The sequence below is a fragment of the Saccopteryx leptura genome, unplaced genomic scaffold (genome assembly GCF_036850995.1).
Source record: "Saccopteryx leptura isolate mSacLep1 unplaced genomic scaffold, mSacLep1_pri_phased_curated manual_scaffold_18, whole genome shotgun sequence".
In the NCBI taxonomy this organism is placed as follows: Eukaryota; Metazoa; Chordata; class Mammalia; order Chiroptera; family Emballonuridae; genus Saccopteryx; species Saccopteryx leptura.
In genome coordinates, this window is record NW_027095700.1 from 3,542,876 (window position 1) to 3,566,888 (window position 24,013).

The following is a 24,013-nucleotide window of genomic DNA, read 5'->3' on the forward strand; positions in this document are numbered from 1 at the left end:
CATCTGCACCAGCACTCACAGAACAGGACAGAGTCCAGAAGAATCTGGAAAGGGGCTCCCATTAGTATGGCAGGTAGCCTCAGGAGACTGGGAGGCCAAAGGCAACACTCCCTGGTGTCTTCAAGAGGCAAAATGACTGTGAGCAAAGTGGAAGTAGGCCATGTGTGTAGTGTGTGTGGATGGGCCAATGAGTTTCACCCATAACCTCAGTTTGGCTATGTGGTTTTAGGTCTCATCTTCCATGGCCTTTGTAAGCTCCTTGACCAAAATGCAGATTCAGAACCACCCCCCAGATATCAGCCATCATCAGTGAACAAGATGTAGACCTGCTGAGCTACTTGACTGACTTAGAAGTCAGACTGTGCAGCAGGTAATCACGGCAGGAAGGGGACTGGAGTGCCTTGGGGCAAGGGTCTGAGCATGGAGACTGGCAGAGGGGAGATGAGATATTCCTGCGAGCAGGCAGGGTGACCTCACTTCCACCTCTTGGCAGGTGAAATAATTAGGACACCTAAAATACACATGCAAATTGATGTTTTTCTTTCGGAGCAATGCCTACTTATTGAACAAGGTGATTATTAAGAAGTATCACTTCAGCCTTGCAGGTGAGAGATGTTGCCAACCATGAGGGTTTGGGGAGAGCAATCAGACAGTAAGGGCTGTTTGAGCATGCAGTACCAAAAAGGAACCATCCCAGCTCTGTTCTCCCAGGGTTTACAGCATCCATTTCCAGTGTAGTGCACTGGTTCTGGGATTATGAACGTGGTGTCCCCAGCCACAAACATGACACAACCAGCATTAAGTTTCTCAACTGGTTGTCTGAACACAACCTTTCAGAATGAAGCCAGATTTCTGAGGTGGGTCTTCTTGGGCCATGATCAGGAGTGGTGATGTTGGAGACCTGAAAATATAGAGAGCGGACTTGGCCTGTTTTTTTAACTCTATTTTTTGTCCCAGATCATCACAGAAGACCTGTGGCCCAATCCTCTGTAGCATTACCTAAGGGACACAGGCCCCAGAAATGGGATCATGCAGGAGTACATGCTTGTGAGTGGTTGAAAACAGGGCCTTGAAACGCGAGTCCTGGCACGAAGAAATGTTTGTTCAAAAATAAACATGGAAAATAATATTCCATTAACCTGTAAGGTACCCCTGGGTCATGGGGCTTTGTTGTGTTGATGGAGAGACCTGGAAACGCCCTAAAAAGAGACAAGCAATTGGAGAAAACCACCTGAACTTTTGGGGTAGTTGGACCAGCATCATGGTTCCTCGCCAAGTTTGTGCAGTGGTATTTTCAGAGCATTCATTTATGAGGTAGGCCACGTGCCATTTTCTCAGTCTCTTGTCTTCTTAGTTTTGCTTCTGCCGGAAAACTCCTAGACACCTGGGCTTCACTCGTTTTCAGTGTTTCTAATTCACATTCTGTCAGATATTAAATTGACCTGTCAGCATACCTCACACTTGCCCACCAGGCTGCCAATGTCACTAGGCTCTCTGGAGGAAAATATTGAGGACAAGGGATAAGGAAAACAGGGTGTCACAAAGGGCACAATGGGATGGCATGTAACCAACACAACATTGGTTCCATGGCAGTGCCTGTGAGTGTGAATGTGTGCATGTTTGGTTTGTGTTTGTTTTGTGTGTGTATGCACTAGCAATGGTGAAGGATTCTGCGTGGCTCTTGTGCACAGAATAACCGAGGATGGAAGAATGGCCAGGGGAAGATCCAGAGTGCTTAAGACACCTGCCTGGAGTGACCCTGAATGAGAAATAAAAAGTGCATGCGTGCTTCCCTCTCTGTGTTGTTTGTAGGTGTAATATGACATCTTCTTGGGTAAATGACATCAAGGGGGACAGTGGAAGCACCTGCTCCTGGAGTCCTGCCAGAGTCTCAGAAGTGCAGACATTCATGTGTGCACCGAAGGGTCCTGGGTCATTAAGGGTAGTCATGTTTCATGGTATTGTGTGAGAATAAGAGAGAAGATCAGACTGACTGCTAATCAGGACACTTGTAACTGTGCAGGTGACAGTTCCTGAGTACAGTCTCAGAGTACAGAAGCCTGACAGTAGTTCCTGACCCTGGAAACCTTTTGGCCTTTGTCTTGGCATGATTACCAGAGGCTTCTTTTGCTCCAACATCTGTAACAGACATGGGGGAAGACAGAAAGGATCCTGGTTGGCAGTACTTTTGAATCAGGAAACGTAGACATCATGCAAAAATGAACCTGCAAAATTATAGGGAGAGCCAGGCAACCCCTGTGGTGCAGGTTTGCAAAATAGTAAGCTATGGTGCAGGTGAGCTGCAGTCTTAACCCCCTGAGTGAGTAGTAAGGCTGATGTCTGTGTGATGCAGGGACACACTACAGCAGCCTGAATATGTTGCTCATATAGAGACGAGACACCTCCTGATTTAGAGGACTGATGACTTGTGCAACATGATGAGAACAGAACCAATCAAAATATTCAAGGTAGGGAAGGCTCTGCCCTAGCCACTGAGATGAGTTGGTTAGAGCAAGGTTCCAGTACTCTGAGATTCCACATTTGATCCCATACTGGGCATATTCAAGATTCTCCAAATGAATGCAATGAGAATTGGAACAACAAATCGATGACTGTCTCTTTGCCTCTTCCCATTTCTCTTTCTAAAGTCAATAAAAAGAAAGTAAAGGAAATATAAGACATTTATTGTCTTGACAAGAAAAATCTTCAGAAAAGATCTAATCATAAACAAAATACCTTTCATTAATGTTGGGGAGACAGGCATTTATTTATCCATATTAGTTTCCACACAGAGTTTGCTGGTGTAAAAACATTGAATGTTTTTGGTTAACATTTCTTGTATATGAGGATTATGTTTTATCATAATCCTGTATATAAATAATCCTTAGCTATGTTCTGCTAATGGTTGCTGGGCTGCAAGTAAAAATAGAGCAGACCAGCATTGGCACCTCAACCCTGGACAACTGTGGGAACTTGTTTCAATAGAACTCATGCTGAGGGCAAACTTCTATTTCCTCTTTCAGGAGTAACAAATGCCTGTGATCATTTCAACTGCTGACTAGGGGCTATTTCCAGTCACACTCCCTGGGTAACAAAAAATGTTGTGTCACCTATGGCAGAATAAATATTTCTAAATTCTATTGTCAATGGCATCATCACCAAGACTTAGCCAGTGCCACATCGGAGCTTTACCTGGGACACATGTCTCACTGGGATCCATGAGAAAAGCTCTGCAGAATGGGTGAAAAGAAAAGGTCCTGCTTTTGTTGCTTACCTGAATATGTTCCTATTGAAAAGCTGAGGGTCTTTTATTTACAATGCAAATCCTTCTCAAAAAAAATCTTTTTAGGTTAAGGCTTTATCTTTGCATCAGCTCACTGACAATGCAGGCAGAAAAAAAAAGAGAACCAAAGAGAAGGAGAGACAGTGAGAAAAAAATGGGAGACAAAAGAAGGCAGGTGTCATATTTTCATATGAATGTGGACATTTTATAGACAGAACCAAATTTTCTTTTTAGGGCAGACTTGCAAGGAAATATACAGCAAGGCAGGCATGAGGTGTAATAGAATGATCACTTTTTAATTTTTTTGAGATGTTTTTCTTTTTCTCATCAAATAAGGGATACAGTCTTTTGCAACTCCAAGCATTCCCATTATTTTTAGCATGGATCTCAGATATCCCACACCATGGAATAGCCTCAACTGTTCAGGGCATCTGTCTATGTATACTTCATCATGGTCACTGGAAACAATGGAAAAATTGATACAAATATGTAGTTTAGTAGTACAAATGCTGGATAGCTTGTCTAGCTCAAACAGCAGTATGCAGAGCACATGAAATCTCAGGTGTGAGGTCAGAGGTTTGAGCTGTCTGACTATTGCAGTGTATCACAAGGGAAGCAGACACTCGAGTGGGTGGAGTGAGTACTGGAAATCTGGAAGGCGACACCCACTGGCCTCTCACTTACTCTAGGTGATGTGTGATGAGCAACAACTCCTACCCAACATTTAATGGAATGGAAACATGTGTGTATGTGCCCTTTCTCCTCAAGCCCACATTCAGCAGCGAGCACCCAGATTAGGGCACTGGCAGCAGCAGGCAGAGTCTCCACTGACTCTGCTGTCCAAATGCTTCTGTCTTCTGCTTCTTAGCAGCTGCTTATCTCAGGACTGTGTAGCAAGCAGATAGGGCTGGAAGTTGTAGCCTCTACAGCTCCTTGGGTCACCTCTGTCCCTTCAGGTGTCACTTCAGGTTATAGGGCCTTAACGGCCACAGGATGCTGAAGTGTCATGGTCAGTCAAAACCTGGAATGGTGTGGGAAAGTTCTATGCAGTGTCAGGTCTGATTGTTGGAGGTTGCCCTGCAAGTGAAGTCATTACTGATGAAACCAGATGCAGTGCTAAGAGCAGAGTTGGTGCTGGAGCTGGGAAACCTCATTCTTGCAATAAACATGGGGGACAAAGATGGGGTAGTGGAGGGTGACAAAGTGATTTTTGAAGAGAGGTATTGTGGTTATGAAGAGGAAGGGAAAGGATGAGTTGTAAAAAATGCAGCAGGGGATGGACAGGGAAGTGTAGAGGGAGTAAGAGTTTGGGCTGGAATGGGAGTTGGTGGAGCAGAAGGAGTCCAAAGACAGCCAGGGTAAAGGGGATGGTACAGTTGGAGAGGGTGTGGATGAGGAGGTAAATGGGTGAAGGAAAAAGTGATTGTGGAGGAGGATTGAAAAGAAGCTCATAGTAGAAAATGGGAAGTGCATTGTGGAAAAGGGGTGGAGGAGGAATTAGTGGGCTGGGAGAAATATGTGCCAGAGATAGAGGTGGTGAAGAGGAAATTGGTGCTGAATGTAGAGTTGATGTTGGAGGTGGAGGATGTTTTCCAGGTAGGGGAAGTGTCTTTAGGGGAAGAGGTGTCGATGGAAGAACGAGAGTTTTGTCTAGAACTGGAGCTGGGAAGGCAGGAAAAGGTGGTGCCTGAAGAGCTGTTGGTGAAGAAAAACCCTGTGATCCTACAGGAAGAAGGAGAAAAAGGCAGTCAATGGTATAGAGAATGGACTGGAAAATGGGGACAGATAAAGAGATTCTATGGGAGCTGGATGTTGGGAGGAAGGAGAAGAAGGAGGCTGATGAGCAGTTGGTGGAAGAAGGACGTAAGGTCCAGCAGGCCCCCAATATGGAGTTGCAGTTGGAAGAGAAAGAGGGACTAGACAGGGAATTGGAGGCTGGGGCACAGTTTGTCCTGGATGGGGAGGTACTCATTCAGGTGGTAGAGGTTATATGGTATGAAGTGTTGGTGGCAGGTGAGGACATATATTGTGGGTCCTGGAGGTGTGGAAGGAAAAGGAGTTGATGGAAGAGGAGATGTTGGCAGAGGAGGATATTTAGATGCTGCAAGATGCAGGCAGAAAGAAGCAATGGGGACAGGAGGGGCGGGAGTGGGAAGTGATGGATGGGTAGGAGATTTTGCAAGAACTGGAGATAGAAAGGTAGGAAGAAGTGGAGAAGGAACAATGTGTGGTTTTGCATGCCACAGAAAGGAAGAAGCAGTGGGAGCAAGAGGTAGAGGAGGAAATCCTAGAAGGTGAAGTGGTGGTAGAGAAGCATGTAGTCCTGGAGGGGGAAGACATTACACAGGTGGTGATAATGGTGGAGGAGGAGTTTTAGGCAGAGGCTGATGAAAAGCAGCTGGAGGAGAAGCCAGTGGCTCAGCAGCAGGCAGAGGTCATGACTAGAGGGAATTCTACCTGGTCCTCACTGGAGGCACTCAAGGCTCTTAAGTTAGAGATGGAGCCCATGAACAAGCAAGTCAGCTGGGCTTTTGCTCAGCTTAAGTGGAAAACATGGCAGAGACAAAAGACCTAGCTGGAACTCTGAAGCAACACAATCCAGTCCATTCATGGATTCTGGGTCGAAACTTTATCCTGGAATGACATCATGAAAATGGTGCTGTGAGCAGCACATATGACAGATCTCCCCAAAATCTCAACAAATTTATCAACTAGAAACAGAAAAATTCATCCTCAGAGCATTCTGGAGTTCCACACACACTGAAGGTGAAAGGGCTGTTATCACTTGAATCTGAGAGATGGGTCGGAGCTGAGGGTGTGGAGGAAGCTAACTACCGCAGAGACGTTCATTCAAGCCGAGGAGGGAGTGCGCCTGTGGTGAGTCAACCCATACATGCAACTGCCCGCCCACACTCAAGGAGGAACAACCTGAGCGCTACGAGCAGCCACCAGCATGCCTTGAGAAACCGCGCCCGTGCACGCCCTGTGCCGAGGTCCAGTCGCAGAGCGAGCTCCCTTGTGCCGCGAGCATCCCCAGCGGCCCACGCACTGCGAGCGAGCATCCCCAGCCACCGGGGTGCCTAGAGCACCCCATTCGCTTGCGTACCCTGAATGTCCCACATGCCCAGAGCACCCCACTCGCCCGCACACCCAGAGTGCCCCATTTTCCTGTGTGCCCAGTGCACCCCAGCCGCCAGTGGCAAGGCAAGTGGGAAGGGCGCCAAAGCTGTCTTCCCTACTCCGGAGATTCTCTCTGTGGGCGGGGCATCTCATCCAGCCATTCAAGCTAACAATCAAGTGTTGGGGGAGGGGTGCGCAAGCAGCTTGAAATACTTTCTGGAGCACAGCTGTGGATCCAATCATTGAAATTAGCTTAACCCACAAAATCTGCACACCCATGGGGCTCTAATTGATAAGATCTCTCTCAGTTCAGCGATCCAAGACAAGAGGTGTGACATTTTTTAGTGCCTTTCTCCAAAGGGGCGGGGGCAACTTCTGATTGACAGAGCCTTCATATTCAGGGATATACGCTAACAAGAGGGACTTGGCAGATGTTAAGATCTATACAGCAAGCAGCGACTAGTGCCTCTTCTTCCCAGCCAAAACAGGCTACAAAGTGTGGAAAGCCTGGCTTGAGTGGTCCAACTGAATGCTAGGTGCTGAACAGTCACCTTGACAACAATTGGCTACCAGCCACGCCTGATTTCACTGGAGGCTCTGACTGCCAGAACCTTACCCAGAGCCTTGTGCTGAGTGGGGATAGAGTGGGGATTTTTCAGCTCTTTGAGCCTCTTACTCCCCAGGCAGAAGCAGTGGCAGCCTCATAGCTGGATCAACAGGCTGCTAATTCAGGAAGGAAAGACTAGAAGAGAGACTCCGAGAAAGGAAACTCTCTTATTGTTGGACCCTGCAAACGCCAACAAGCCTTGACTACCAACGAGACTAAAGCAAATTATATGACATTGCCATAGAATCCCATCAACTACAAATCCCTACCTAAGCATGACACAGGGGCAGAGTGTGGGGTACAGAGTCACCGACCAGAAAGAGGGAGAGAAAAAAAAAGGAAGAAGTTAACCTCTCAAAATCAAGAAAAATCTACAGACTCTATAACTTGTTCCACTATTTTTTCATTGTTGTTTGTTTCTTCTATATTATTGACTTTATTATTATTATTTCTATTTCCTCCATCTCGGTCCTTTTATTCTCTGTCCATCTTATTCTTCCCTTTTCTTGAACTACACTACCCATGAGTGTTACATTTTATTTCTTTTCTTCATCCTTACTCTCCTTTAGGGTTACACTCCAAAACCCTTAACTCTCACTCTCTCCCCTTTTGTTTTTTTTTTCTTTTTTTCTTCCTTCGTTTTTCTCTTTTTCTTATTTCTCCCATTCTATTTGTTTCTTCTTTTCTCCTTTTACTTTTCCTCCCATTCAATCCTCAATCACGAACAAATTAATTTGGGACTCAAGTTTTTTTTGTTTTTGTTTTTGTTTTTTTTTTGCTTTTGTTTTTGGTTTTCTTTTGTTTGTTTGTGTTTGTGATATTTTGGGTAATTTTTACTTTGTTTTTTAACTCATTAGCATTCCTCCCAACCAAAGGTCTCCATTGTATTTAGTCTTTGCTCCACTTAACAGATTTTACTTATTTTTTTCTTCTTTATTTATTATTTTTTCTCCTTTTTTCTGTTTCCCTCTTATCCCTCTCATTATATCTCTTAGTCGACCATCACCTACAAGCAAATTATTTTATACTTCTCTAAGGTTTTCTTCTTTTTTTGCATTTAGTAGGTCCCTACTCCCTTTTTAACCCCTTGAACTCTTCACCCCTAATCAGGCCCTCCGTTATAGGCAGTTTTTGTTCCATTTAGCATAATATAATTCAGAAGTCATCATGATAGTTCCCTAAGGAAAGGAAAGGAAGGGAAGAGAAGAAAGAAAAAAGGGGAAAATAATACATTATTACTGTTTTTTCTGTGTGTGGGGTGTTTTTCTTTTTTCTTTTTTTTCTTTCTTTTTACTTTTTATTCTTTATTGATTCTAATTAATGCTATCAACAAGACCACCCTCAGATGCCAATAAGAAAAAGAAAAAAGAATATTATGGATAGAAAAGATAGAGAGGTAACACAAATAGATGTGGAAAAATCTATGGAGAAAAGATTTAACATATTGGAAACCTTGGAGTTAAATGACAGAGAATTTAAAATAGAAATCCTAAAAATACTCAGAGATATACAAGAAAACACAGAAAGGCAATTTAGGGAGCTCAGAAAACAAATCAATGATCACAAAGAATATATTACCAAGGAAATTGAAACTATAAAAACAAATCAAACAGAGATGAAAAACTCAACTTACAAGCTGAAAAACGAGGTAACAAGCTTAGCTAATAGAAGAGCCCAGATAGAAGATAGGATTAGTGAAATCGAAGACAAACAACTTGAGGCACAACAGAGAGAAGAAGAAAGAGACTCAAAAATAATAAAAAATGAGAAAGCCCTACAGGAATTGTCTGACTCCATCAGAAAGAATAACATAAGAATAATAGGTATATCAAAGCGAGAAGAGAAAGAAAATGGAATGGAGAATATACTCAAACAAATAATAAACGAGAACTTCCCAAGCCTGTGGAAAGAACTAAAGCCTCAAATTCAAGAAGCAAACAGAACACCGAGTTTTCTTAACCCCAACAAACCCACTCCAAGGCACATCATAATGAAGATGGCACAAACCAAGGACAAAGAAAAAATTCTCAAGGCAGCCAGGGAAAAGAAGAGTACAACATATAAAGGAAGGCCTATTAGATTATCATCAGATTTCTCAGCAGAAACTCTACAAGCTAGAAGAGAGTGAACCCCAATATTTAAAGCCCTGAAAGAGGAACTTTCAGCCAAGAATACAATACCCTTCAAAGCTATCCTTCAAGTATGAAGGAGATATAAAAACATTCACAAATACAAAAAAGATGAGAGAATTTATCATCAGAAAGCCCCCACTGCAGGAAATACTAAAGGGGGTTTTCCAACCAGATTTATAGAATAAAACAAAACAAAATCATAAGTAACAGATCCACCAAGAACACAATAAAACCAAATATATACTGTGACAACAAAAGAAAAAAAGGGGGGAGAGGATGGAGATTAACAGTAGCAAAGGACAATGAAGTGCATAAATACTCATAAGAGAGGGTACTACAATGAATATGGTAGGTGCCCTTTTCATTACTTAATGGTAACCACCCTCGAAAAAACCACCACAAAAACACTTGACTTAAAAAAGGTAGCAACAGAGGAAAGAAGTATGGAATACAAACAAACAAAAACAAATGATAGAAAAACAAAAGAGAAGAATCAAACAAGATACAAAATTAAAAGAAAGCAATTTATAAAATGGCAATAAGTAACCCACAAGTGTCAATAATTACACTAAATGTAAATGGATTAAACTTATCAATAAAAAGACACAGAGTAGCAGAATGGATTAAAAAAGAAAATCCAACTGTATGCTGCCTACAAGAAACACATCTAAGCAACAAGGATAAAAACAAATTCAAAGTGAAAGGCTGGAAAACAAGACTCCAAGCAAACAACATCCCCCCAAAAAGCAGGTTTAGCAATACTCATATCTAATAATGCTGACTACAAGACAGAAAAAGTACTCAAGACAAAAATGGTCATTTCATAATGACTAAGGGGACACTGAATCAAGAAGACATAACAATCCTTAATATATATGCACCAAAATAAGGAGCACCAAAATATATAAGACAGCTACTTATTGACCTTAAAACAAAAACTGACAAAAATACAATCATACTTGGAGACCTCAATACACTGCTGACGGCTCTAGATCGGTCATCCAAACAGAGAATCAATAAAGATATATTGGCCTTAAATGAAATACTAGAACACCTGGATATGATAAACTTCTACAGGACACTTCATTCCAAAGTGACAGAGTATACATTTTTCTCTAGTGTACATGGAACATTCTCAAGAATTGACCATATGTTGGGCCACAAAGACAATATAAGCAAATTTAGAAAAATTGAAATTGTACCAAGTATATTCTCTGATAATAAAGCCATGAAACTAGAATTCAACTGCAAAAAAGAGGGGGAAATACCCATAAAAATGTGGAAACTAAACAACATACTTCTAAAAAATGAATGGGTCAAAGAAGAAATAAGCGCAGATATCAAAAGATATATACAGACAAATGAAAATGACAATACAACATATCAGAATCTCTGGGATGCAGTAAAAGCAGTAATGAGAGGAAAGTTCATATCACTTCCGGCCTATATGAACAAACAAGAGAGAGCCCAAGTAAACCAGTTAACTTCACACCTTAAGGAACTAGAAAAAGAAAAACAAAGACAACCACAAACCAGCCTAAGAAAAGAGATAATAAAAATCAGAGCAGAAATAAACAAAATAGAGAACAGAAAAACTATAGAAAAAATCAATAAAACAAGGAGCTGGTTCTTTGAAAAGATCAACAAAATTGACAAACCCTTGGCAAGACTCACCAAGGAAAAAAGGCACAGGACTCAAATAAATAAAATCCAAAATGAAAGAGGAGAAATCACCACAGACATCATAGATATACAAAGAATTATTGTAGAATACTATGAAAAACTATATGCCACCAAATACAACAATCTAGAAGAAATGGATAAATTCCTAGAACAATACAACCTTCCTAGACTGAGTCATGAAGAAGCAGAAAGCCTAAACAGACCAATCAGCAGGGAGGAAATAGAAAAAAACTATTAAAAACCTGCCCAAAAATAAAAGTTCAGGCCCAGACGGTTATAATAGTGAATTCTATCAAACATTCAAAGAAGACTTGGTTCCTATTCTACTCAAAGTCTTCCAAAAAATTAAAGAAGAAGAAGCAATACTTCCAAACACATTTTATGAGGCCAACATAACCCTCATACTGAAACCTGGAAAGAATGGCATAAAGAAAGAAAACTATAGACCAATATCTCTAATGAATACAGATGCTAAAATACTAAACAAAATACTGGCAAATTGAATAGAACAACATATTAAAAAAATAATACATCATGATCAGGTGGGATTCATCCCAGAATCTCAAGGATGATTCAACATACGTAAAACGGTTAATGTAATACATCATATCAACAAAACAAAACAAAAAAACCACATGATCTTATCAATAGATGCAGAAAGGCTTTTGATAAAATACAACACAATTTTATGTTTAAGACTCTCAACAAAATGGGTATAGAAGGAAAATATCTCAACATCATAAAGGCCATATATGATAAACCATCAGCCAACATCATATTAAATGGCATAAAACTGAGGACTTTCCACCTTAAATCAGGAACAAGACAGGGTTGTCCACTCTCTCCACTCTTATTTAACGTGGTGCTAGAAGTTCTGGCCAGAGCAATCAGACAAGACAAAGAAATAAAAGGCATCCATATCGGAAAAGAAGAAGTAAAGGTATCACTTTTTGCTGATGATATGATCCTATACATCAAAAACCCGAAGGACTCCACAAAAAGATTACTAGAAACAATAAACCAATACAGTAAGGTCACATGATACAAAATTAACATACAAAATTCCATAGCCTTTCTATATGCCAACAATGAAATATTAGAAAACGAACTCAAAAAAATAATCCCCTTCATGATTGCAACAAAAAAAATAAAATACCTAGGAATAAACATAACAAAAGATGTAAAGGATCTATATAACGAAATCTACAAAGCATTGTTAAAAGAAATAGAAAAAGACACAATGAGATGGAAAAATATTTCTTGTTCTTAGATAGGAAGAATAAATATAATCAAAATGGCCATATTACCCAAAGCAATATATATATTTAATGCAATGCTCATCAAAATTCCTATGACATTTTTTAAAGAAATGGAGCAAAAAATCAGCATATTTATATAAAACTATTAAAAACCCCGAATACCCAAAGCAATCCTAAGGAAAAAGAATGAATCTGGGGGCATTACAATACCTGACTTTAAACTATATTATAGGGCCACGATAATCAAAACAGCATGGTATTGGCAGAAAAATAGACACTCAGACCAATGGAACAGAATAGAAAGCCCAGAAATAAAACCACATATATATGGTCAAATAATCTTTGATAAAGGAACCAACAACACACAATGGAGTAAAGAAAGCCTCTTCAACAAGTGGTGTTGGGAAAACTGAAAAACCACATGCAAAAGAATGAAACTCGACTACAGCTTGTCCCCGTGTACTAAAATTAATTCAAAATGGATCAAAGACCTAAATATAAGACCTGAAACAATAAAGTACATAGAAGAAGACATAGGTACTAAACTCATGGACCTGGGTTTTAAAGAACATTTTATGAACTTGACTCCAATGGCAAGAGAAGTGAAGGCAAAGATAAATGAATAAGACTACATCAGAATAAAAAGGTTTTGCTCAGCAAGAGAAACTGATATCAAAATAAACAGACAGCCAACTAAATGAGAAATGTTATTTTCAAACAACAGCTCAGATAAGGGCCTAATATCCAAAATTTACAAAGAACTCATAAAACTCAACAACAAACAAACAAACAATCCAATAAAAAAATGGGAAGAGGACATGAACAGACACTTCTCCCAGGAAGAAATACAAATGGCCAACAGATATATGAAAAGACACTCATCTTCATTAGTTATTAGAGAAATGCAAATCAAAACTACAATGAGATACCACCTCACCCCTGTTATATTAGCTATTATCAACAAGACAGGTAATAGCAAATGTTGGAGAGGCTGCGGAGAAAAGGGAACTCATGCACTGTTGGTGGAACTGTAAAGTAGTACAACCATTATGGAGGAAAGTATGGTGGTTCCTCAAAAAACTGCAAATAGAACTACCTTATGACCCAGCAATCCCTCTACTGGGTATATACCCCAAAACCTCAGAAACATTGATACGTAAAGACACATGTAGCCCCATGTTCATTGCAGCACTGTTCACAGTGGCCAAGACATGGAAACAACCAAAAAGCCCTTCAATAGAAGACTGGATAAAGAAGATGTGGCACATATACACTATGGAATACTATTCAGCCATAAGAAATGATGACATCAGATCATTTACAGCAAAATGGTGGGATCTATATAACATTATACAGAGTGAACTATGTAAATCAGAAAAAAACAAGAACTACAAGATTCCATACATTGGTGGAACATAAAAACGAGACTAAGTGACATGGACAAGAGTGTGGTGGTTACCAGGGGTGGGGGGAGGGAGGACGTGGGAGGGAAGGAGGGAGAGAGCTAGGGGGAGGGGGAGGGGCACAGAGAAAACTAGATAGAGGGTGACAGAGGACAATCTGACTCTGGGTGAGGGGTATGCAACATAATTTAATGACAAGATAACCTAGACATATTTTCTTTGAATATATGTACCCTGATTTATTAATGTCATCCCATTAACATTAATAAAAATTTATTTTTTAAAAAAAAACTTTATCCTTTGTGTTATAAGGGATAAAACACAGTGTGCCAGGGCCAGTTCAGGAAGAAAATATTAGTGTGGCAAAAAAAGAAGAAAAAAAAACAAGAAGAAACAGACTTATTGAGAAACACTCCAGTTAGATACCACCATCTGGATTACATATTGGGACATGCTTGGTCCACAGAACACACTATATCCCAAAACCAGGTTTCCATAAGCAAACTCACATGTAATTCAGTGGTGATTCACTGCATACAAATATGTGTTGCACAGGTGCTTCCTGGACGGAAGCTGCAGGAGATGCTTTGTAAGAGGCCTGATCTTGCACACCAAGAGAGGCCAGATTGGGTGATGTGCAGAAATATGCAAATTGTGTCCAACATAACAAATTCAAAGTGGGGGAGATCAGCATCTGCCAGGAAACAGAGCCTGCCTGTGTAAGGGCAGACACCTGAAAACACAAGACACTCAGGACCTTATTTTGTCTGTAAAAAAGGCATAGGAGGTGACAACTGTGTCCAGGCCCTGCCAGGCTGTTTTCCAGATCTGTTTCCTATTCTCTCTGTGTGATCTCCAGCACAACCTTCAGGCTTTTTGACATAAAACAGTTTGTTTACCACCCAATATTGTCAGTCATGGTCACTGAGGAAGATCAAAACGTGCTCAGCCACATAACCAACATGAAGGTGAGCCTGGGGAGGAAGAGAGGTTGCCTAAATGAACGATTTATGAAGACTGAAAACCACAGGTATCCTGGAAAGAGATTTCACCTTCCTCATCTGCTTTTTCCTGCAGATGTAGGAAGTGAATGTGTGCTGCAAGATTATGCTGTTCTTTCGCAGTGATTCTTACTTTTGAAATAAAGTGATTGTGAAGGAGTACCTTGTTACCATCAGCGTTAATAATGGTGCCCTGTGAGAGTGCTGGAAATTGGTGAGTTGATAAAAGTGATGAGTCCCCTTCTCACTCCTTGTCCTCCTGCAGGATACAAGGCCCTTCACACCACACGCATGGAGTGGAAAGAGCACTATCCACAAGAGTTTTGCTTCCTCAGGCACCACAACAGTGATCTTAACTTCTTCCACTGGTTGTCTGACAAGAGCTTGCCAGGATCTTGCTGGATTGCTGAGGTGGGGCTTCAGTGGAAAGAACAAGGGAAAACTTGGTGTGTTCTGCATCTGCATAAGATGGCAGTCAGTCCCCTGGCTCTCCTAATCTTTCCTGTGTCCTTCACGAGATAATCAGTAAGGACCTGTGGTCCAATCCCCTGAGGTACTGCCAAATGATGATGGCACTAGGACAGGAATTGGAGAGGAGGAGTGGTGAGGATACCCTGGACAGGCCAAAAACAGTTTGTTTCAGGCAGCTGGCATGTTTCTTTCATACTTAATTTGGGGGAATGCCACATGTGCCACCATGTCTCAAGGATATCAGGATTATGCAGTGAGTCTGGACAATGGTCGTGCAAATCAGGTAGTGGTTAGGGCACTTTTAGGAATTTGAATGTGTCAGCCTGTCCAAAGTCACTCACAATGAAAGCTCACTCACTTAGTCCTAGGGTTTGAACTTCCAACCAGGACACCAACACATTCTCAGGCTTGCCCATCACCCTGTCACAAGTGATTGTGGTAATGATCATCATTGCACCCTGTGCAAAATGGTATTGGCACAATTGTGATGTGAAGGCTAACCCTGCGTGCCTTTACTATCCTCTCCAGAGCATCACAGTTATGTTTGAGGTACTTATGGATCTCCATAGTGTTTCATGGCCATCCTGAGGACAGTAGTCAGAAGACAAAGGTTTTGGAGTCAAAGAGTTGTAGGTATACCAATGAAAGTATAACTGTAAGTGCACTGTGTTCAGGCCTAGCTCTCAGAGGATACCATGAGTATTAGGGATCATTGTCCTTTAAATGCACTTCAGTAACATTGCATGTAAAAACCTTGCTCAGATTAAACAGTGTTCTCAAGCAACCATCTTCCTCCTACACAGGAAATGAGTAAAGACAGTAGTAGAGCTGAAGCATTCCAAGAAGGGCACATCAAAGATCCCAGAACAAGGTGAAAAAAGAAATAAATCAAATCAACTGTGTGGGTAAGCGTGTTGTGTGTGTAAGTGTTTGGGTGAAACTGTGAAAGGTTTCCTGTTGGCTACCTGAGATTTTCCAGTCCTTGGGTTTTTGAGCTCATAGGATAGAAGACAGCTGTATGTTAAGCCCTGGGTTCACAAGAGAAGTTGTCCTCCTTGTTAGTTATGTGAAGCCACAGTAACCACAGAAACTTAGGTGGAAGCGTGAAGGTACATTTTATGGTTGGACCAAATGTCGTTCATCTCCTTGGTGGGGAGAAACAACACCTGAGGGCTGGGGTTTAGATCCACGTGCAGAAAGGTGGGGGAGGCAGGCCTGTAGTAGAGGTGGGGATAGGAGCTGAGACTTATTGGAACATGGTAATGATAATGCCCCACATTGTGCAGATGTTTTTGGTGGAGGCATAAAAAGCCAGAAAGATGTTATAAAACCAGAGTCCTCCCTGACACTTTCACACAACAAATATGCACACACTCATTCTCACAGTGAGGTTATGCAGAGCTGCTTTTCTCAGACCATGGACCTGACTTTGTTTTTTTGAAAAATTTAAGGATTTTGTCACCAGAACTCTATTCAGTGAATGCCTGAATACATAAAAAACACACCAGCATTACAACCGTCTGACAAATACTCCAATGGGAGTGTGCCATTCTCCAGAGATGCTGTGTGGCAGCATGCTAAAAACAGCAGCAGCTGTTCTTTCCTTGGGCTTCTCAGTGTGCCGAGCATCAAGTCTAAAGAAAGACACAGACTTCAGTCTATTAATTCAGAAGTAGAGAGTTGGCCAGCATGTGGAGTTCAAGGTTTGATTCGGGGACAGGATGCACAGAGGTTGCACCCATTAGGTTCTGGATCCCTACACTAAATTCTCTCAGTCTTACTCCAACCTCCTCTTTCTCTGCCATTCTGGATGACTTGCAAGGCCTCTTGGAAGAACTTGTCCTTGAGGCCTTACTATGTCTTTCTGGCATCACTGCAGGCACTGAAATACCTTAACTGCTGAGCTGTGGAGCAGCGGCCACTAATGGGCACAGCATCATTCGGTATGGGGCTTGCCAGGAGCATTTCAGTCAGAGATTTTGCAGGAGATTGTTTTGCTGCAATTCTGTTTCTCTGTAATTTTCCCCCTAAGGAATGGGAAAGAAAATGAGACACACAACATATAATAGGAATTTTCCTAAAAACAGGTCAGGAGTCAGAAAGATGCTTCACTAGTGAGAAACTGTCTGGAAGAACATATTTTTATGGTCAATGGGAGAATGCCACATCCCTCATGGTACACAGTGTTTTCAGGCTATCTCCTACAAGGTTCCTCTTCTGTTTCAGGTACAATGGCACTGGTACACAGGATACATAGCAGGCCATACATGTTGCCCTAATTCCAGAGGTGTGTAAGTAGAACAAATATTCTGCTTTGCTGAGTTGAAACTTCAGAGGTGTGTAGGTAGAACCAGTTTTTCAGCTTTACTGAATTAAAACTAGTCTCACTGTGGACTCTCCAAAGACTGAGATGTTGGTAGAAGTTCTGTTGGTCCTGCCTTATGATTCCCTGGGATGCATTTAGTTGTACACTGGAAAGTGGGCTTCCAGAGATGTCCAGTTGTGTTTGCACATTTGGCATACTCTAGAAAGACAATTAAAGAAAAATGAGTTGAGACCCTGAACTTTCAGAAGCAGCTGGTTGTGTTATGCTCTTGGAGAAAAACCTGAAGAGGAACACCTATGTATTTGTGGAGATCTCACTTTTTGCTTTCCTTGTGTCTGTATAGAAACCCCTGGTTTATAGGAATCTCTGGTGCCATGGCATGCATGCTCCTGACAGGCTACAAGGGAGAGCCTTTCCCTCATCTATAAAACTTTTCTGTGTTTGTCAAAATATCCAGTATTATTTTAATTAAAATATAATAAAGTGTACTCATTATTTTTTGTGATATGTAAAGTCTCTGACCATGTCTAAATGTGTTTGTTTTTAAGGCCTGGCTGAAGTTTTTGTGTAAAGAATTGAAGTTTTATTACTAGAAGGCAATCTTAAATGTCAAATTGCTTATTCTCTTTTATTTAAATTCTAGCTGCATGGTGCCCTGTTAGATTTCACCACTGAAGAAATTATTATCTTTAGTTGCTTCTTCCCCATGTCTTGTGCAATAATTAATATCTCTATAGTAAAAAACCCTTTTATTCTTATTGATAGTTAATTATCTATCTTATCTTTCTTGCTTTTATTAAAGCACTAATTTCTGGATTTTCCTGAAGTAGTCTTAATTTTGTAATTATTCACCCAGCTTTTAAATATGGAAGAGATGGCCATTTCACAGAAGATCCCTTTACTTTGTCTTTTAAAGCACTTTCAAAAACCTTATGAAGACAGCTATGAATACAGCACTGAATGGTCCAAGAAAAAGCTAAACTCTCTCTGTGAATCAAATCAGCCTACTTTTGGGATAGGATGGCCATTGACTGGAACATTTAATTTCTGGCTGGTAAGGGAAGTATGGAATATCATAAGTGAGGATCCAAGTTACCTTGATCACTTTCCATACATTGATCAATGGCTAAATTTAACAATGAATCCACCACAATAGTTAAAAGCTTGTTAAATACCAAAGGGGCTCTACGTCTTCCTAGTCTGGCCAGAGTTATATCTAGGACAGAAAGGGGATTTGAGAGAAAGAAGTAAAACTCCACTAGAAAAAAGATTATTGTGTGTATTGCAATAATGAATATGCCTGGGAATGTTTCTCATCCTCTAGGGGAAGGGCTGGAATGTAATTGATTTAGTTGAGAGAAGAGTAGAAATCAAGCCAGGACATGTAATGTGTGTTGCAAGGAGTTGGGGCTGAGGTCCAAAAGAGGCAAACCTAGGCATAATCCCTCCTGTCCCTGTCATTCTCCAGCCTCAGCCATCTCATTGCACCCAAGCAAAAGGCAAAGAGGAAATAGCAAAGCAAGAACCAAAAGAAGAGCCCTGCAGCTGTCTCTCAGCACTTGGCTAGGCTAGGGTTCAGCCTGCTGTGTGTGGAGCAACAGGGGAAGGGCACTAAAATAAGGGTGAAATAACTAAGAAAAATATAGAATAGAAACTAGTTACAGATATTCACCTACTGACCAGAAAAAGTTTTTCCTATTTGAAAAATATAGAATAGAAAAGGTATTAAAATTAGAACTTTGCTTTTGAAAAATCTTAGAGAAAAAAAAAGAATTTAGAAATTAACAAACCATGGGTGTAGACCTAGTTAGTTAATTGGCAGTTTCTAAAATTAATTTCAGCTTCAGAAGAAGTAATATAATCATAAGTAACAGAATTTAAAAGGAATAAAATTATCAGAGACAGACGCTCTGTGGGTTGGTGATGAGGGCTGGTTGCCCTCCACGAGTGCCTAAATTCAAAACATAGATATTAGAAATTCAAATGAGTAAGAAGATACTACTCAAGACCAGTGGGGTTTTGGGGACCCTTAATGCCAAAGGTTAATTTGAAATCAATTAGAAAAAGATTTTACCAATAAGAAAAGAATAATTAGAATAGCAGAACTAAGAATGTATTTTGTTTGTATTCAAGTGAATAGTAGGAAATATAAGGAAGTTATAAAAAAAAAAAAACAGAAAGAGAAGTGAATTTTCCAAGGTAAACAATTAGAAATAGACTTTAATAAAATAATTGACAATTATTAGGAAAATGCTACATAGAATTTTTCCAGGTTAGCACTCCCATTCTAGTGTTGGGCTGCATTTGAGTCCATTCTCAAAGCTAGTAGGAAAGGAACCCAATATTAATTAGAAGCTAATTTAAAGATACACTGTGCCCACAGGCATGAAAAAGTTCAGGGCAAGTAAAATACTTGAAAAAAATTTCTAAAGAAAATGTACCCATCCCTTCCTTATGTAGTTTTAAAATTTACATGTTACACACATCAAACTTTAAAAGAGTGTCTTAGAAGTGCTTCCAACTTTAAGAGGTGATCAGTACCTCACCCAAGGACTGACTCTTACATGGACGCATCCACACACCATAATTCTGACAACTCCCACTGATGCCAAGGTAGAAGGAATGACCACCTGGTTCCACCATATCCAGTTAAAACCTGAAGTCCTCACAGAGGCACCCTAGTAGACAGCAGAGACTGACCCCACCAATCCTTATATGTTAACCCTGAGAAGGATAGCATGCCCTACTCCAACCACAAACCAAAAGATGGTTGGTCTATGTACTGTGAATATATGAAGAAACTTACTAAGGGCTCCCTTTTAATCAGACTTTAGGATAAAGGGAAACTAGGGTAAAAAAATGCCAACTTAATTGTCACTAAAGCTTAAAAGTTTTAAAATGAGGAGTTCTAACTTAAAGTAAAATTGTTATAAAAGACAAATAGTTTACGCAAGTTGTAAAAGATTGTGCAGTTTAGAGGGAATCAATTAGTAAAATTTGTTTCTTTAGTGAACTGTATTTATATTAATGCTGTCTTTTAAGTGTCTGTTACATGTTGTAATTTAAGAAACCTATATAACAGCGTCATGCTTATAGAATTATTTAGCCTGCCAAAATAAAAGGCTTCTTTTCTTGTACCAAGGTTCTGTATCGTAGAAAAAATATTTTCTTTGTTAGAAATGTATGTTATTTCAAGTGTGTTCTGTTAACTCTTCTTTTTATTTGCTATTTCATCACCCTGTGATGTTGGAACTTTAGCTTAAATATTAAGAATATGTAATAATTAATGTAATAATTCAGTAACTGTTAATTGATCAATGTTAAGTCACCAAACCTAGAGTGACAAATATTTCTATTTATTAGCATAAAAAAAGAATTCTCAACATAATAAGTAAAAAAGAAAACTCCAAGACATAATCCTGAACCCCCTACTGAATTCCCACTGTGGCACACTGCAATTGTTAATCAGCTAAGTGAACGGGTATATTGGTAAAAGTTACAGAGGTGAAACTGCTCTGATTTTATTTAATATTTGTTATGGAAAAATTATAGATTAAAGCCCTCATAGTTCTGCTCAAATTAAAAAGCTGGGTGCTAATAAAATGTTGCATAAGATGAATAGTTCAATTACATCTGAGTGTCAAGATAACTAGACTATTATATAGCCTAAGTGAGGAATGTCAAACATTTAAGTTTTGTGCCCAGATTAAAATGGCTAAAATATGTAAACAGAAACCTTTTTCTCTTGTACATTTAGACATGATCTGTTAAGGTACATAAAGTTACAGCATAAAAAAATTATGTTTTCTTAGATTGTGAAAGGGTTATAGTAAAGTGTATGCTTTATTTTATAAAACAGTCATTTCAGCTAGTATTTTTTACTAGATCTTTAGAAATTGAGGCATAGATAAAATAAGTATGTCTAAGGCCCTGGCCAGTTGGCTCAGTGGTAGAGCGTTGGCCTGGTGTGCAGGAATCCTGGGTTTGATTCCCGGTCAGGGCACACAGGAGAAGCACCCATCTGCTTCTCCACCCTTTCCCCTCTCCTTCCTCTCTGTCTCTCTCTTCCCCTCCTGCAGCCAAGGTTCCATTGGAGCAGGGATTGCCCGGGCACTGAGGATGGCTCTGTGGCCTCTGCCTCAGGCACTGGAATGGCTCTGATTGTGGCAGAGCAATGCCCCAAGATGGGCAGAGCATCACCCCGTGGTGGGCATGCCAGGTGGATCCCAGTCGGGTGCATGTGGGAGTCTGTTTGACTGCCTCCCCCTTTCCAACTTCAGAGAAATACATAGAAGAAAAAAAAATAAAAAAATAAGTTTGTCTAAGGTGTCAGAAGTTATTCAGGATACTGAGAAGACCCCTGCAGCTTTCTTAGACTATAGAAAGCTTACAGAGTTTATGCACTTCTAGACCTAGAGTCTCCAGAAGATACTAACGCAGTCAACTTAGCCTTTACATAGCATTCAGCTCTAGAAAATAGAAAGAAATTAATATTATATGTTTTTAAAGGGTAGATACATCAGATGCTAAAAAATCTATGCATTTTAGAAGAAATTTTGCTCCTCCCTCCCTCACATACCTTCCTGTGTTTGCCCCATAAGATGGCTGGTTAGTCAATGAAGTGTAAAGCTTCTGAATGCAGGAACAACCTAAGATAGGCACAGTTGAAATGGAGCAATCTGGAGAGGCTTAAGAGCTAACAAAGGTGGGGCTCAAATTCTCAAGCAAAGAATGCAGGACACTACTCTTCTGAAATTGTGGCCATCACCCTCTGTTCAGGGCACCTACAGGGGATGACACCATAGAAACTCTAGAAAAATCACAAAGCTGATGATACTACCAATAATGTAGCCCTAAAACCAGTGGTGTTTTAGAAAATTTTTGTAAATTTACAAGAACCCAGGTTGCCAAAGGTTTATTTGCAACAAATCAGATAAAGACTTTTCCAGGAGGAAAGGGACAACTAAGAATAAAAACAAATAATTAGAAAAGTCAGACTTAGAATCTATTAAAAAAGACATAATGTCTGACTGTTTAGTCTGTGTCCAAAAAATACTAATCAAAGTAAAGAAAATATAGAGAGAAACATGCAGAGGAAAGCATTCCCAGGTGAATATTTAGAAATGCATTTTACTAAAGTAATTGACAGGTGGTTAGAATACTTTTCTACTAAAAATAAGATAACAGTAACAGTTCTAAAAATTACTATATAAAATTATTTCCAGATTTAGCTTGCCCATTAATATTAGGTATAATAATAGACATGCATTTTTATCCAAGATATCACAGCCAATAGGAAGACACTCAATATTAATTAGAAATTATGGAGTGATGTCAGAGAAATGGTGCAGTGAGGGCTGCTCGCAAAACCTCTCTCTGAAATTTTCACAAATTCAGAAACTAGAGACAGAAAAATAATCACATGGGCATCTGAAATACACATAAATCAAACAAAGGTACAATTGGGTAAAAAGGTGGCTGAATTTATAATCCATTGTGAAGAAAATAAGATGGAAAATGGAGTATTCTGCTTTCCTCACTGACCTGAGCAATGGCTGCTTTCACTTGGAACTGAGAGAAAGAGAGAGCTGAGGGCACAAAAAAAGCTGGGCTAGGGCAGAGACATTTAAGCCAAGGAGAGAGTATGCCCATAGCTCAGCCCATATGGAGCTAAAACCAGTCACAGTACCCAGCAGAGGAGGGTGAGCAGTTGAATTGTTTATACCCATCACTTGATTGCAAGTGCAGGCAGTGTGCATATGATTCTACAGGGTGATTCGGATGTGTTTGCCCACATTCCTGGACAAAGGGGCTGTGTCAGAGACTGTAAACAGTTATCTCTGTATGGGATGTAATGAAAATCTCTGTATAATCTCGGTGCCCCAAACAGCAGTGTGTGGGATGTGCACAGAGAGCCAGCCTTCTTATTGGTATGGTTACACTGCCAGCCATACCTGCAAACAGAGCATATTCCTGTGAAAGAAAACCATAGAAGTGGTGGAGGGAAGTGCAAGCAGACAGCCTCTGAAGAGCAGATCTGCTGAGTGCTGAAGGAAGCCTGATCCATAGTCTGCTCACTGCTTTGTGGGTTTATGCTGGTGGCTCTGGCTGACAAAACCTTCTTTCCAAGGTGACTCCTTCTTTCCAAGGAGACATAGAGGAGCAACTCTATAGTTCTCCAAGTCTCTTGCTTGGCTGGCAGTTGCTGGGGCAACTTTCAGCCAGCCAGTACAGGTTAAAAAGTACAGTCCCACAGAACAGACCTCAGAATACTGTGGAAGTTGGGCGGGCTGGGCTGTAGGCTTTTCATCAAGAAAGAAGCCTGTGGAGAGCAGACCATGGAGTGTTGAGGCAAATTTAACTAGAAGCAGAAATCAGCTCACTCCCTTGCCTGCTTGAGATAATGGCTCTTGTTGACAAAGCTTTCATACACAGGGCTGTGCTTTGAAAAAACCTGAAGGAGAGACTTGGCAGCATTTAGGACTTCTTGCACTGCAGGCAGTGACTGAGGCATCATCCTACCAGCAAGTACAGATTACAAAGTGCAAAAAACCTGAGGAGACTAGACACACAGAATGCTGAGGCATAAAACACATGCCTGGAGCTCGTAGAAAGACACCTGAAAAGCAATCAGCTCAGAGCTCTGTCTGATTATGCTGGTGTATCTGGCTGGCAAAGCATTACCAAGAACCCTTCTCTGAGCAGGGATAGATGGGAAATTTGGCAGC